The sequence below is a fragment of the Geotrypetes seraphini genome, chromosome 1, assembly GCF_902459505.1.
Source record: "Geotrypetes seraphini chromosome 1, aGeoSer1.1, whole genome shotgun sequence".
Classification (NCBI taxonomy): domain Eukaryota; kingdom Metazoa; phylum Chordata; class Amphibia; order Gymnophiona; family Dermophiidae; genus Geotrypetes; species Geotrypetes seraphini.
In genome coordinates, this window is record NC_047084.1 from 422,255,587 (window position 1) to 422,271,867 (window position 16,281).

General features: G+C 43.6%; 1 long non-coding RNA gene across 2 annotated transcripts in view; it reads right to left on the bottom strand.

Moving 5' to 3' along the window:
• Nucleotides 1-722: 722 nt before the first annotated feature.
• The window catches only part of LOC117362241, a 38,776-nt gene continuing 23,217 nt past the window's right edge, over nt 723-16,281 (bottom strand). For both annotated transcript variants that reach the window (XR_004539842.1, XR_004539840.1), the window contains exons 2-4: nt 5,390-5,508; nt 2,743-2,878; nt 723-1,866 (exon numbers count right to left, since the gene is read on the bottom strand). This is a non-coding gene — a long non-coding RNA (uncharacterized LOC117362241). The remainder of the gene's footprint in view (nt 1,867-2,742; nt 2,879-5,389; nt 5,509-16,281) is intronic.

A 16,281-nucleotide genomic window follows, 5' to 3' on the forward strand; every position in this document is an offset into this window, starting at 1 on the left:
CTGTTCCATGCATCTACCACTTTTTCTGTAAAAAAAAGTACAGTATTTCCTTAGATTACTCCTGAGCCTATCACCACTTAATTTCATCCTATGCCCTCTCGTTACAGAGCTTCCTTTCAAATGAAAGAGACTCGACTCATGCACATTTACTTCACGTAGGTATTTAAATGTCTCTATCATATCTCCCCTCTCCCGCCTTTCCTCCAAAGTATACAGATTTAGATCTGTAAGTCTCCCCATATGTCTCATGACAAAGATCACATACCATTTTAATAGCCTTCCTCTAGACTAGGGATCTCAAAGTCCTTCCTTGAGGGCCGCAATCCAGTTGGGTTTTCAGGATTTTCCCAATGAATATGCATTGAAAGCAGTGCATGCAAATAGATCTCATGCATATTCATTGGGGATATCCTGAAAACCTGACTGGATTGCGGCCCTCAAGGAGGGACTTTGAGATCCCTGCTCTAGACCAATTCCATCTTTTTTATATCTTTTTGAAGGTGTGGCCTCCAGAATTGTACATAGTATTCTAAATGAGGTCTCACCAAAGTCTTATATTTAACTCATTTATATTAATAGAAGCAAGACTCAGCAAACATCAGAAAAATAAGACAACAAGAAATAGAACAAGTTTTACATACCAACTGAAGACCAACCCCAGGCCCACCCCCCCAACCTCCACCACCCAACCACCCTCCCACCCCTAAAAGCAGCAGCGGCAATTAAACTAAATTACAAAACCAATGTTGAGGGGGCAAGAAAGGAAATGCATAGTGGAAAAACATTAAGAATCCCAGATTTGGCATTGAACATAAGATGTAAAAGTAAAACTAAAGGATTGCCAACATTGTCGGAACAACCGTCCCACTCTGGAAGTCAAATCAGCAACATCTCTCCTTTCCAGCAACATTTGTTGTAGCATCAAAGCTCTCCACTGAGAAATGGTAGGAGGCTGGGCGGTAAGCCACTGTAACAATATACACTTCCGGCCCAGCAGCACAGTCCTGCGAAGAAAAGCTGAGCAGCCCGGTCGCGAAGGATGAAAACGTTTCTGTAGAGTAAAAAGAAAACTCGGGTGCAGACGCCAGGAGCAGTTCCAGAGCTGCGCAACAGATGACACTAGTTGAACTCAGAAGCAGGAGATGAGCGGGCAAGAACATGTGACCAAGAGATGCCAGGGGTTGATTACATTTACCACAACAATGTCCCACACTGATTCCCATCCGGTGGGTTCTACGAGGTGCATAAAAGGCGAGTAGAAGAAACTTATAATTCCGCTCCTTCTCAACTGGAGACAAAGCAGATGTATTGCCCAGGCAAACACCTTTACGAATCATCTCGTCAGTGATGGGAATCTGGAGATCAATATTCCATTTCTGAGCCAGAACAGCATAGTCTATGTCACCCGAGAGCTCCTGCAGAAACTTATAATAAAATTTTAAAGGTATCGGTTCCTGAGCCATGAGTCAAACCGCCTCCTGCAACCGTTCATGAATATTCTCCTTCAACGGGGTCAGGGTCTTCATATAATGTTGGAGTTGTCCATAAGCCAACCAGTCTGTAGGAAATAAATGAAATGTCACCTGAAGTTCAGCAAACGAGAGAGGTAGGCCAGCCAGTGTCACAGCTTGAGATACATATTGAAGGCCACCATGGGACCAACGCTGAAACATTAAGGAGTCCAATCCAGGCAGAAAGTCCCCATTACCCAATATAGGCATGCAAGGCGTACAGGTAGGCGAGATCTTTAATAACCTACATAGCATCCTCCAAGCCTTGCGCATTGCAGGTAAAAATGGGTCAGACTGCAGCTGAGGGAGGTCAGGCAATTTAGGTACATGAAGAAGGTAACTAAAGTGGTATGGCCTAAAAGAAAAACACTCAATATCAGGCAAAGAAAAACAGGTAGAGTTACAGAACCAGTCATGAATGTGATGCAGTTGACAAGCAAGGTTAAACCTAGAAATACTCAGCAAGCCCATCCCCCCTTGAGCTTTAGGAAGCATCAGTTTAGATAATGATATCCGAGCCCGCTTACCCTGCCACAAATATGCCGAAAGTTGAGACCAGTGTTTGGATAAATGTTGGACAGTTAACATTAAAGGAAGCGTTTGCAATAAGTAAAGCCATTGCGGGATCACCAGCATATTATAAAGAGCGATACGTCCAGAAAGAGAGAGAGGGTATATTCACCAGTTGTGCAGCTTGGCAGCAGTATGACTAAGCAGGGACAATACATTAGTATTGTATAATCTAATTAAATCCTGCGGAATAACCACTCCCAAATAAACTAAATGAGAGGAAGCCCATTGTAATGGGAACCCCCCACTCCAGGATTGTTGCACCTCATACAAGGTAGGGAGTGTCATAGACTTTTGCTTATTTAAGATCAAGCCCGAGTAAATATTAAACTCATCAAGTAATTCCAATGCTCGAGATAGCGAGAGCTGCGGGTCGCCCAAAGTACTCACCAAAGTCTTATACAGGGGCATCAACAACTCCTTTTTCCTACTGGCCATGCCTCTCCCTATGCAAGCTAGCATCTTTCTAGCTTTTGTCGTTACCTTTTCAACCTGTTTGGCCACCTTAAGATCATCACATACAATCACAGCCAAGTCCCAATCTTCTATTGTGCACATAAATTCTTTACCCCTTAAACTGTACTGTTCCCTCAGGTTTTTGCAGCCCAAATGTATGACCTTGCATTTCTTAACATTAAATTTTAGTTGCCAAATTTCATACCATTCTTCAAGCTTTGCCAGGTCCTTCTTCAGATCCATCAGGTTCTCAGTGTACCCACATCCTCCAGCACCCCAAAACAATGAGATGGCAAGGTAAGGCTCGGGGTAGATGGGGAAGGTATTTGCCTACCAGTAGCCTATAAACCAAAAGAAGATAGCAAGCCACACACTCATATCTAGCACCTTGCAACAGCTGAGGGACCCCCCCACACACACACAAAAGCAGTTCCCACAAACACCAGCAGTGAGTATCAAACCCCCCACCCTTCTATTGCTGTACCACAGCCTTCAGCCCTACATTAGAGAGTGATATAGTAATGGTTACCATGGGACTTCTGTGGTTACTGTTGTAATTCCTGTGACAAAGGGAAAGAGTTGCCAATTTTACCTGGTATTACCATGGTAGTGATAGACTGTTCTATGGTAGAGCCAGGGTATGGTAGAGCCATGGGAATGGGAACTACTGCCACAGTAATTCTGCAGCAATGGGGATCCAGTGCACCTACCCAAGCCTACCTTTTAATGCCCCTAGTGGTCTAGTGGCTTCTTCAGGGACAGGAAAGAGCCCAACTCTTTCTTGCCCCTGCTGCTGCTAGAGCTGCCATGCCACTGCTAGTCCAAAGATTTTCAAAATGGCTGCCACGAATGTAGAAGAAGCACATTTAAAAGCTATGAAATGGCCTGAAATATAAACAAAAGAGTTGCGAAGCAGGTTAAAAATAGATCCAAACAAAAAGAGACCTGGTTCAAATAGTGCCCAATCATTGTCTTCAACTTTACAACTCTCTACCATGACCTGGCAAACCAAAACAATTAGTTGATCAAACACCCAGATTTAACACCTTAATGCACTTAATAACAATAACACTTATCCCTACAAAGGGAGACCCAAGTATTGTTTCAAAAAATTACAACCAATAACTTACTTACGTATAATTTATAAGCTGCTCACTACAGTATGTGACAATAGAATATACAACCAAAATGTTCCAATAATACCATGGCAATAAAAATGAAAGGCAATAAAAGGGTAGCATATGGAGCCAAAGACTAATTAATGCTAAACAGAGCTGTCAAGGCCACTGGTAAGAAAAGCAGAAATTTCAGTACAATATGGATTAACTAAAAGAGCCTTTGATAGCATTTCACAGTCTTGGATAATAAATTTCCTTGAAAAGTACCCAATAAACCCTTCATTAAGAACATTACATCATATAGGGCACCTTTTACAAAGCTGCAGTAGTAATTCCCATTTGGTAAATGTGACACAGACCATTTAATTCCTACATGCTGCACCGGGACTCATTACTGTGGCTTTGTAAAAAGGACCCATAGGTAGGTGACAACCATGTTGCATCTGGAGTATGAAAATGAAGATGTTTGTCATTCCTAGTATCAAGATTAAAAAGGAAACCTTTCAGACAGACTTAAAACTGAAAATATCTCTCTGACCGATGACTGTAATATGAAGGAATTTTAATAGGTATATACAAACATCTAGAAGTAGAGGAAGGAACAAACATTAAAAAAAGAATGAGATTAAAATTGATATTAAAATGAGATGTAACAGCACAGACTAGGATATAAGTCAATATTCAATTTGCAATTCCTATCCTTTCATACATCTTTGGAATTGTAAACTAACCTCATAATGATCTTGAACAATTGGATATACTAGCCAGAAAATGCCTTCATGCCCATGAGGTAATCTGTAAGAACCAATGCATGCTGAGTTTGTAAATTACTAAAGTCTTTAGGGGTAAAACTCTTAGCAAGAGCTGCTTATGGGTCGCCTAAGTGATATAATTTCTGATTGATACTGTGCCATGAACTTCTTGCCTGGGAATGTAACGAAGACATGACAATCTCCAGCCACTTAGTGATCCAGATAACCTTCAAGTTCCTCTAGCCACTAAGGAACAAAATAACTCTAGCCACTAATGAGCTAAGCATCCTTCAAGTTCCTTTGGAAATAAGAACAAGGGGTAATGGGACTGCAACTTTAGGTGATATAATGAGGATTGTCTTAGAGTGATCAAGGTTGAGATTAAGTAGAGAGACAGGCAAGCTCCATAGACAAGCTCTCTGCTGAGGAGTATAAAGGAAGCATCTCCAGAGAGCGCAGGAGTCAGTCTATTTGTTTGAGCCCCAGAGATCTGAACCTGTGGGCTAATCTGAGCTGCTGAAGAAGTTTCTATGTTTCTGTTCCTGCAGCTTTTACCTCACTGCCTGGCTCCCTTAACCTGACTCTGCACTGCATCTTCAGAGTTTCTATGAACCCTGTCTCCTCTGAAAGTTTATCTTTATTGACAAGTTGTGTACAACTTTGTTTGCTTCCCTTCTGTACTGTTCTTACAGGAGCATCTGTGGGCACTCACAAGCACTCATATTACTGTTTCTGCCCCACAAGTCAAAGGAAATATGGCTCTCACAGAAATAAACCACATATACAGAGCAACTATAATAGACCTCTTGAACTTTTTAACAGAATGGAAGTTGTGTTGATGAGGTTACCAAGTCCAATAGTTTCAAACTCTTCATAAGGGAAATGGATCCTATTTTTCCCCAAGACAGGCATAGAACCCTTAGAGAAGAAAAACCTGACCCAAGCCTTGGGAGGTGAGTAATCCTAGGGAACTAATACTCACCTGGAAGAGAAGGTCACAATCCTCAAGAAGAGTGTGGGATTTTGATGAAGTCTAGTTGCCCTGGCTTACCAAGCAATATCCCTTAGAGCAGGGGTGTCCAACCTTTTGGCTTCGCTGGGCTGCATTGGATGAAAAAAAAATTTTCTGGGGCCGCACTGATGAGCAAACAAAAGGTTGTACAGATGGGGAGGGGTGTCAAAAAATGATGGGCCCCGGGTGTCACATATGCTAGGTACTTACGCCACTGCTTCTCACCAGCTCTTTCTACTCCAGAGAAAGCTGATACTGCTACCTAAAAAAAGTTTGGGAGTTGACTCAGTGGCGTACCTAGCATATGTGACACCCAGGGCCCATCATTTTTTTGACACCCCCCTCCCCCATCTGTATGAAAAACATGGTTTTTAGTAACAATCCACACAAGAGTGTACCAAGGAAAAGGCAGCACCTTGCATACTGCAGTGAGCAGTACAACATCAATACACCCATTGTAAAACTAAACAAGCCAGATTAGTACAGATCAATCCTGCACAGTCAATCCTAACAGAAAACCATGTCTTTCAAACACACAGAACACAGAAAACACCTTCGCCTAGTATGGAATATGTAATCACAAACTAACACCTCCTCATTTTACAAAATTGCAGTGTGGTTTTTAACCATGGTGGTAACAGCTCAGACTCTCATAGAATTCTGAGCATCAGAGCTGTTACCACCACGGCCGGCGCTAAAAAGCGCTCTACAGTTTTGTATAAGGGGGATATAATAGAAATACATAGACAAAGGTTAAATTGAACCAGCAAGAAGCTGGACTCTGCATACAACGGAAACAGCGATGCATCTCCCCTAAAGCAAAAAAAATAAATAAATATAATTTTTTTCTACCTTGTCTTCTCTGGTTTCTGCTTTCCTCATCTTCTTGTCACTATCTTCCTTTCATCCACTGTCTACCCTCACTCTTCCCCTTCTATTTGGCATCTTCTCTCCTTCTGTTACCCTTCCAGAAACTTTATGCCTCCCCCTTCCATCTCTCCCTTCACCCCCATTGGTCTGGCATCCATCTTCTTCCCTTCTCCAATGGCCTGGCATCTCTCTCCTCTCCTTCCTTTCCCTCTCCCACACCACCATGGTCTGGCATTTCACTCTCTCCTCCCCCTTCCCCCCACTTCCATCAGCATCTGCCCCCTTTCTTTCCCTCCAACCCAATTCCATCCAGTATCCTTCCCTCTTATGTCTCTCTCTCCTTTCCCTTCACACCAATTCCATCAGCATCTGCCCCCTTTCTCTCCCTCCACCACCCTTCCATACCACCCTGACCCCTTTTCTCTCCCTCCACCACCCTTCTATGCTCCTCTTTCCCTCCAAACCAGCAAGGTCCCACGATGACTGCTTCTGCTGCCTCTGCTCCGGAAGACGTAAGTGACATCGGCAGGGGTGGGCCAGCAGAAGCAGGGAGATGCGGCAAGGCCCCATGATGACTGCGGCTGCTGGTCCACCTCCTCTGACATCACTTACGTCTTCCGGAGCAGAGGCGGCAGACGCAGTCAAAGCAGGAGCTTCCTGCACTTCAGCGCGACTACTGACTCTGCTTCAGAATGAGAACAGCAGCCGCGCTGAGGTGCAGGTACTGTTTAGAGCATTGTGGGTGGTTCCAGACCCGGCCGGCTATGTACCCCCTTAGGGCTGGCACCTGGGGGCAGGCCGCACCTCCGCCCTGCCCTTGGCATGCCACTGAGCTGACTGCTTCCCTGGCTTCCCCTCCATGCTGCACCTCCCTCAATCTGCTCTTCGGTATTTGACTCAGTGCCCTAAACTGATAGCACTCTGGAGTTAGTTGGTAGTGGGGTGCCTTGAGCTATCAGGCTCAAAGAAGCCTCAAGCAGCTGCTGGACTAAATCCTCCTGCAGCAGCCCAGAAGTCGCTGCTAGCTCTGAAACTGGGGAATTCAACATGCTGTTTCAATTCAGGCTTGGGTGGAGGCTCAAAGGGATAGCTCCAAACCTTGCCTTTCCTCTTTGGAGGCATATTAAGTTGAAAAATATAGAGGAAAAAAAGAAAACTTCTCAGAGGAATCAGGAGCTCAGCTGAACAGGTCCACTCAGGTAAGCGCCATCTTGGATCTCCTACAGGTGATACATTTTTTATTGGACTAGCAATGCATTTAGTCCAATAAAAAAAAAAGGTATCACCTTATTCCCTTTGGGTTTTTGTTTGTTTGTTTTATTTCTTTATTTTACCTTGGAAAATGGACTAACATGGCCACCACACCGTTTCACTTAAGGACAAAGGTAATGAATTTGATATACTGCTTTTATGTAGCACAATTAAAGTTGCCTATATATTAGCTCAGAGGTACTTTGTCTCTCGCCAGTGGGCTCAACATCTAAGAGCCCCTTTTACAAAGCCATAGTAATGATGCTGCCATGGTAAATGCACTGAAGCCCATTTTTCAGATGTGCCTATCATGTTAATAATAATAATAATAACAGTTTATATACCTCAATACCGTTAAGTTCTATGCGGTTTACAGAAGATTAGTGGAGTACAAGTTGAGTTGACGTACAAGTTGAGTTAACTTAAGGGATGTGGGAACAATGGGGAGAAAGGGCAAGAGAGGGGAAGGAGGGAAGTGGGTCAGCTGTCTAGGTATTTCAGGAATAGGTGAGTTTTGAGGAGTTTTGAATACCTCATAAGTGGTGGGCAATAGGAGTTGTTCTAGGTCTTTACCCCATAGAGCAGCCTGATGTGAGAGAAGATGCTCATGGTGTTTTTTTTAGTTACTATCTTTTAAAATAATTTTTGGGGAAAAAAAAATGTCCAAAAGAAAAACGCTTAGACCAAGCCATTGGGATGTAGGAAGGTCCAGAATACGTTATTCCAGAGACCTGCTTTCTGCTCTACTAGGACTGGCCATAACATTCAAAGCTATCATAAGATAGGTAAGTACTGTTCCATTCACATCTTTGGGGGGTAGGTGGGGGTCAGTGACTACTGGAGGGTTATGGGAGGTCATACTTATATCTCTCCAGTGGTAATCTGGTCTGTTTGGGCACCTTTTTGGCACTTATTTGTTGTTGAAACAGGTCTAGCCCAAAACAACTAAATTGTGTCCTAGATGTTTTTTTAAATGTTTAATTAAGCCAGAAAAAAAGTCCAAGTCATAAATCCTCCCTATTCCTGCCCACACCTATAACATGCCTTCTTGAGATTTAGACAAACAGCAGACAAAGAACATAGAAATCTATCTAGAAAATTGGTTTCAAAAATAGTGAATTGGATGGGTTTGGCAAGAAAAATGTCCATATGTCCCTTTATGATATTTTTTGGATGTTTTTTCTTTTTTGAAAATGAGCCCCTAAGTGACTTGCCCCGGATCACAAGGAACTGCAGTGGAAATTAAACTCAGTTCCCCTGGTTATAAGAGCACTGCACTAACCCCACATTACTCCTCTCTTCAAGTCACTTCATTGGCTCCCCATTCGCTCTGAAGCCCCCTGATATCTCTCCTCGTTCATCTCCCCCTATGCTCCCCCCCCCATTGATCTCTGCTCGTCGGGCAAGCCCCTCTTATCTGTACCCTTCTCTTCCACTGCCAACTCCAGACTCTGTTCCTTCTTTCTTGCAGCGCCGTATGCCTGGAACAGGCTACCTGAATCAATACGTCGTGCTCTGTCCCTGGCAGTGTTCAAATCCCAGCTAAAGGCCCACTTTTTTGAAACTGCTTTCAACTCTTAACTCCCCCTCACTGCTGTCAGATACCTATACCCACTATAACCTCCCCAACCCTGAAATGTCCTTTCTAAATTGTAAGCTCTTCTGAGCAGGGACTGTCTATTGTATGTTAAACTGTACAGTGTTGCGTACGTCTTTCAGTGCTATAGAAATAATAAATAATGGTAATAACCTAACTAACCTGCACTAAGATTCTACTCTGCCTTATGCCCCATTACCAAAACTTCATTCAGTTACTCGTGCAGAACTGTTCATTCCTCCAGTTAAACATCTTAAGCTGGTGAGCTCTAGAACTAGAATGTTCTCTTGTGTAGGTCCTCAAGAATGGAATCGAATACCAACATATATACGATAGCAGGGAAATTTGCGTGATTTTAAGAAATTACTGACTAACTATTGTAATGATGTGAGTGCTGGTCGCTGACATGGTAATGATTAAATTTGTATTATGTCTGTCTGTGCATTTTATTTATTGTGTATATGCTATTGAAAGCCGCTCTGTAAAAAGCAGGTTATAAATTAATATTGAACTAAGGCCAAAATATTGAACTAAGGCCAGTACTGGGCAGACTTGCACGGTCTGTGTCTGTATATGGCCGTTTGGTGGAGGATGGGCTGGGGAGGACTTCAATGGCTGGGAGGGTGTAGATGGGCTGGAGTAAGTCTTAACAGAGATTTCAGCAGTTGGAACCCAAGCACAGTACAGTGTAAAAGCTTTGGATTCTTGCCCAGAAATAGCTAAGAAGAAAAAATTACAAAATTTAAATTGAATCAGGTTGGGCAGACTGGATGGACCATTCGGGTCTTTATCTGCCGTCATCTACTATGTATGTATATGTTACTATGTTATTATGAATAAACACAAAAACAAAACAAAACAGAAAAACAGCACTTTCTGTAATACCTGAGTGGAAGACTAGCCCGTTAGTCCAGTGCAATGCTCCCTCTAGGAAGTGGCCTGGTGTGTGCAATTTTTTTTTTTTTTTAATGTGAGCAATAAGTTCTAAAAACCAACAATTTTTGATCCCAGTATTAACAATGCATTTCTGTATATAGGGTAATTACATGTCAACTGGTCCAGTTTCAAGGAGAGTCCCCGCTCAGCATCTTCCATATATACAAAAAATGTGGCCCAAATAAAAGGGCCCCTAACTCTGGACCTAGTTGACATCATGTCCTAAAAATGTGCATATCTTTATTAGAGGCCCCAATTTCTGTGATTGTCAAGTGGGAAGCTCTGGATTAGAGAATGACACGGTGACAAAATTCATCACCATTCCCGTCCCCGCGAATAACCGCGGGAAATAATTCCATGTCATTTTCTAGTGTCTATTTCAATCTCAATCCTTCTACACCAGCATTCTTCAAAGCAAAGCTTGTGGGTCAGTGGTTGTGGCCATTCATACTCTGATTCTTCCCTCTCTCCTTAAAGAATGACATGAAGATGGTTTACCGCGGTTATCCGCGGGGACGGGGATGGTGATGAATTTTGTCACCGTGTCATTCTCTACTCTGGATCTCTTGACACAAAATGACCCTATAGCACAAAAAGCCATCACACATATGGTAATTGATTTACCGTATTTTCACGTAGATAACGCGCACCCGTGTAAAACGCGCACACGGGTATGGCGTGCGGAAAACACAAATTTATGTACAGAAAGTTTTGTATACCACGCACACCCGTATACCGCACATGCTGCCCGACTCTCCAGTCGCCCGCCCCGACTCTCCTCTGGCCACCCCGACTCTTCTTTCGCCTGCCCCGACTCTCCTCTCCCCCTTGAAGTCCTGTCCCCACCCTGAAAGCCTGATGCCCCCCCCCAATGTCCGATTCATCCCCCCCCGCAGGACCGCTCGCACCCCCACCCCGAAGGACCGCTCGCACGCACCCCCACCCTGAAGGACCGCTCGTACCCCCAAAGCCTCCTGACCCCCCCATCATGTAGAAGCTCCTACCGGTGTCCTGCTGCTTCCCCTCTTGCCCCGCCGACTCCCCGACACGATCGGGGCAAGAGGGAGCTCAAGCCCTCTTGCCCAAGCCAACCGCGGCACCCCCGACACGATCGGGGCAAGAGGGAGCTCAAGCCCTCTTGCCCCCCCCCCGACTCCCCGACACGATCGGGGCAAAAGGGAGCCCAAGCCCTCTTGCCCCGCCGACTCCCCAACTCCCCGACAATATCGGGCCAGGAGGGAGCCCAAGTACTCCTGGCCCTGGCGACCCCCCCCCCTAGTTGTTCGGGCCAGGAGGGATCCCAAATCCTCCTGGCCATGGCGACCCCCTACCCTCACCCCGCACTACATTACGGGCAGGAGGGATCCCAGGTCCTCCTGCCCTCGACGCAAACCCCCCTCCCCCCAACAACCGCCCCCCCAAGAACCTCCGACCGCCCCCCCAGCCGACCCGCGACCCCCCTGGCCGACCTCCACGACACCCCCACCCCCCTTCCCCGTACCTTTCTGTAGTTGGCCGGACAGACGGGAGCCAAACCCGCATGTCTGGCAGGCAGCCAACGACGGAATGAGGCCGGATTGGCCCATCCATCCCAAAGCTCTGCCTACTGGTGGGGCCTAAGGCGCCTGGGCCAATCAGAATAGGCCCGGGAGCCTTAGGTCCCTCCTGGGGGCGGGGCCTGAGGCACATGGTCGGGTTGGGCCCATGTTTGTGGGCGACCATGTATCAACCATGTAAAATGTATGAGCAATTGCTCACGCTCTCATAGGTCCAGTGGCCTGCAACCCAAGGGAAAGCTGGTTTGATTCCCATTGTAGCTTCTCATTCTAAGCAAGTCACCTAACCCTCCTTTGTCCCAAGTACAAAATAAGTACATCTAACTCTTTTTGCAAACGAGAATTTGGATAGAATGGGATCAGTTTTACTTACTGAATAGAGCCGAAGATATGGGGTTCATTCAGCCCACGACTGTGAATGTTTTACAAGCTGCTTATCATCACGGGCTGAATGCCTGACCCTTGATTTAACAGTGAGCTATTTTTATTCGCATTGGTATTTAAGAACGTCTTGGAAGATTTTAATTTGCACATTCTAACATGTCGTCCAAATAAAGCAATGACAGAGAAAGAAAATAAAGTAACAGATAAAAATAGACTGTTGACTATATATTCTGGTAGTCCAATAGGTAACGCATTGAAACCTTGGCTCAGATTCTTTTATCTGTCAGAGACAGCTGAAAGACGTCAGTCTCCTGCAAGTCACATGTAACACAAAAGGATGCCATTGTTATATATTTTTTTCTGTTCAGTGTTTTCTAAACCCCACATTAATACCTCTCTTGCAGAGAAATATTTCTTTCAGCTGGTTGATGAATGAAGGCATCCATTGGCTACAAAATAAACAAGTGGCCTCAACAGAGAAATAGCACAAAGCAATGTTTTCTTTTTCTTTCTTTCTTTTTTGTTGTTGAAGAGTTGACCAAGGCAGACCAGTGTACAGTGGCTGATAATTAGATGTTACAGCTCAGTGGTGCACAGTATTGTTTTGCACCCATGAGATATTCTCTCCTATTAAATAATTCCAGATTACATCTCTTCGATGGCTAGAAACATTGTCCTTCTCCACCCCAGTGGAAGGAAGGGACTAACAGATCTGCAAGGGAAAAAAGGATTTGTATGCTTTGTGTTCCGGTGAAGAATGCCCTAATGTTTTTCAGCAATCTTGAAAATAGTACTTCATTTTTGAAGTGTGAGTTATGACAGCTTGAATATATTCCATTTTGGATTTTTGTTTTACATTGCTAACAGAATCAACCATTAACAACATTAAATATCCCTAATTTGGGCTATGATTATTGTGATGGAATAATTTCTTAAGAAGGCCTACTTTTTTTTTTTAGACTATTTGATAATTGGAGACTCTTACTAAAATGTTTTTACATTTTCCATAGAAGACATTTTAAATGCAAAACATTAGCATACCTTAAGTGCAAATCTAATACGGAAACCATTGGACTGCGTGTCAAACATTTCACTTACAGATCCCACTTTAAAATGTCCATTAGGGTGTGATACTCTGCTCACCATTAGTACAGATGTACTTAGGGAGGATTTCAACAACGGGTGCTAAGTGATTTAGCACACACTAATTGCATTAGCACATGCTAATGATTAGTGCATGCCAAATGCAAAGACACCCATAAGAATATAATGGACATCTTATCATTTAGTGCACGCTTAAATCGCTTTGCGCCTATGAATTCATCCGTGTCTCCTAGTGAGAAGGCAGTAAGAAAAATCAGCACAGAAAAAAGCACTACTCAATAATCTGTGCTTAAGGTTAGGCATGGTTTATAGAATAGCGCTTATCCTTACTACCCTACCCCCTCCATATCTTAAGTCCCTTTTAATTCCCACCTAAGTATCATGTAAAAATTTACCTTTGTTCTCCATATCTGTCATAATTAGATTGTAAGCTCTTTCAAGCAGGAACCATCCCTTGTGTGTTTAATGTATAGCGCTGCATGCATCCGGTAGCACTTTAGAAATAATAAATATAATAGTAGTAATATGCCCAGTAACCTCTCCTAACTTTAGGCACAGCCATGTGTACAATGAAAATGCGCTGCAAATTAGGCATGGTTGCCCTTATTTTATAATTACACTTAAAGGAAAGGACCCCCCTGTCTGCCCATGACCCACCAAGTTCCATGCCTTCTTTTTTGACTCATGTGTAAAATTTAGGCACAAATGCTGCACCTAAATTTATATGTGTATTTTTGTCATTGATTCTAATTAGCACCAATAATTGCCGGTCAAAATGGCAATTATTAGCTTGCTATTCAAATTAATTGCACACACAAATCAGGGACATGCCCAAATTTGCATGCACAATTTTCAGCACTTTTTATAGAATTAGGAGGGTTAGTGGTTCCATGCGAACTGCATGTTACTACTACTACTAATTATTTCTATAACGCTACCAGATGCACCGAGCGCTATAAAAGAGTCACAAAGAGTAAGAAAACAGTCCCTGCTCAAAAGAGCTTACAATCTAAGCAGGCAAGACAGACAAACAAGATGTCATGGATACAGTTAAGGGGAACTGTTAATCAGCAGGCTGGGTTGGAGGGCAGAGGGGAGTACAGGACAATCAAGCCACTGTAGCATCACTGATGAGGTTGGCTCTTAGGCATTGGCGGAATGAGGCATTATGACATCACAATTTCAGCTCAACTTCCAAAAGACTGAAACAGGATGTCATAGATACAGTTAAGGGGAACAGTTAATCAGCTTGCTGGGTTGGAGGGCAGAGGGGAGGGCACGACAATAAAGTCACCGATGAGGTTGGCTCTTATTGGTGGAATGAGGCATTATGACATCACAATCTCAGCTCTGCTTCCCAAAGACTGAAACTCTTCACACTGCTAATATTAATTATTTCTATAGTATTACCAGACACACTCAGGGGTAAATTCTCTATTAGTACGTCTAACTTTGGCGTGCTTTAGACGTCCGGCAAACGTAAGTGTCAATCAAACGGTACTTAGGAGTGCGGTAGACGTCCCTACAACCTCTTGGCGCAAGATAGACGCAGGTTTCTGAAACGTCATTAAGATGTCTCCAATGGACCCTTGATAGACGTCGGTACGATGTTTTTTTTTTGGTTTTTTTTAGATTATAGTTTTTTTATACTCTTTATTATCATTCATTCAGCATTGTAAGTATAGGATGATGAAAAGGATAACCAAAACACAGTATACCATTTTATAAACTATATATTAGTTGATCTGGCAATATCAGTGAGGTAGGGAATGGCAGACAGAGAACACTGCTGTGTTGTATCTTTTTCCTCTAGGATATCAGAATTGTACAGTTTACCATTAATACAAGGAAAAAAAATATGTTATGTTTCAAAGGAGAACTAGAAGATGAAACGTACCGAGTGGGTGTTGAACTTACATTATCAGTATGGAAGGTGGGAACCAGTAGATGTATGCTACACAGAAAGCTGTACAGGAATGTCATACTCACCTCCTATTAGAAGTGGAAAGGATAGGACTTTGAACACCATATAGACTTCTTATAAACTTCGTTTAAGTTCCACAAAGACTGGCAGGAAAGGCACCCTAAGTCATCCAATAAGCTTTCTCTCGATTTCCCAGAGACATTATTTCAGAGAGGATAGTTTAGAAGTGATATCTTGCTCGAAAGAACACTCTCCTGGTCTTAAAACATTCCTACAATCAGCTCATTCTTCAGAACAAAGGTAAATCCCATAACTTACACTGGCCCAACTTAGAAACAGAATCAAAACACAGATCAGACCTGAATGTGGCTTCTAGTTCACAGGAAGAGGAAGTAGCCAGCAGCACAATGCTGACCTCATTGTGACATCATCAAGGTGCACCTGGAACGTAGATATGCCACAAGTAAAAGACAAGCCGGGAGTTGAACTCACAACCTACAGATGATTAATATAGTGCTTTTACTCACTGACCTACACCTGTGTCTCTGGTTCCCCTGTCATAGCATACCTTAGTGATGTGCTAAAGTATACTCTACTTAGCTATCATATCACAGTTAATTGAGGCAAAAGACTGGTAGCTCAATGGTGTAAAACACCGTTGTCACGGATGCAACACCCATATTCTTAAGTATGGTTCAATAAATATAATACAGAGTTAAAATTATGCTGTTTATTTTATCAAACCCAAGCTCAACTTTGTAATGTATTGTGTATAGTCTCGCTAATGTGTTTGTGATAAAAATGAGATGCGATAGGTGTAATCCTATATAATAAAACCCTAGCCGCGCATGCGCACATACCTGTGTGCTTCTGTGATCTCTGCTCTGTGATCAGTAGGTCTGTGGCCAGCAGGAGTGCAGATGCAGCAGCCAGATGACTCCCCCCTCCCACCCTCACTCACCACCACCACCGCCAAAGCCTTCTCCTTCTGCCCAGCCTGGAGGAGGGCTCCGAGTCACTGAAGACTGTCCCAGATCAGCTTACATGGTCCCTAAAAAATGAACCTTTTCATCTGAGGCGCGAGGCTACGGTGACCTCCCTCCCCCGGCTCACTAAGGTTTCATCTTAAGAAATTCAAATGCGTTGTTGAAAATGCAAGTGACTGTTCTCTGTCATCCTAGACACCCCTGCAACACCCCAACAACACACTCCTGCAGCATAAACCCCTCATGTTATAATC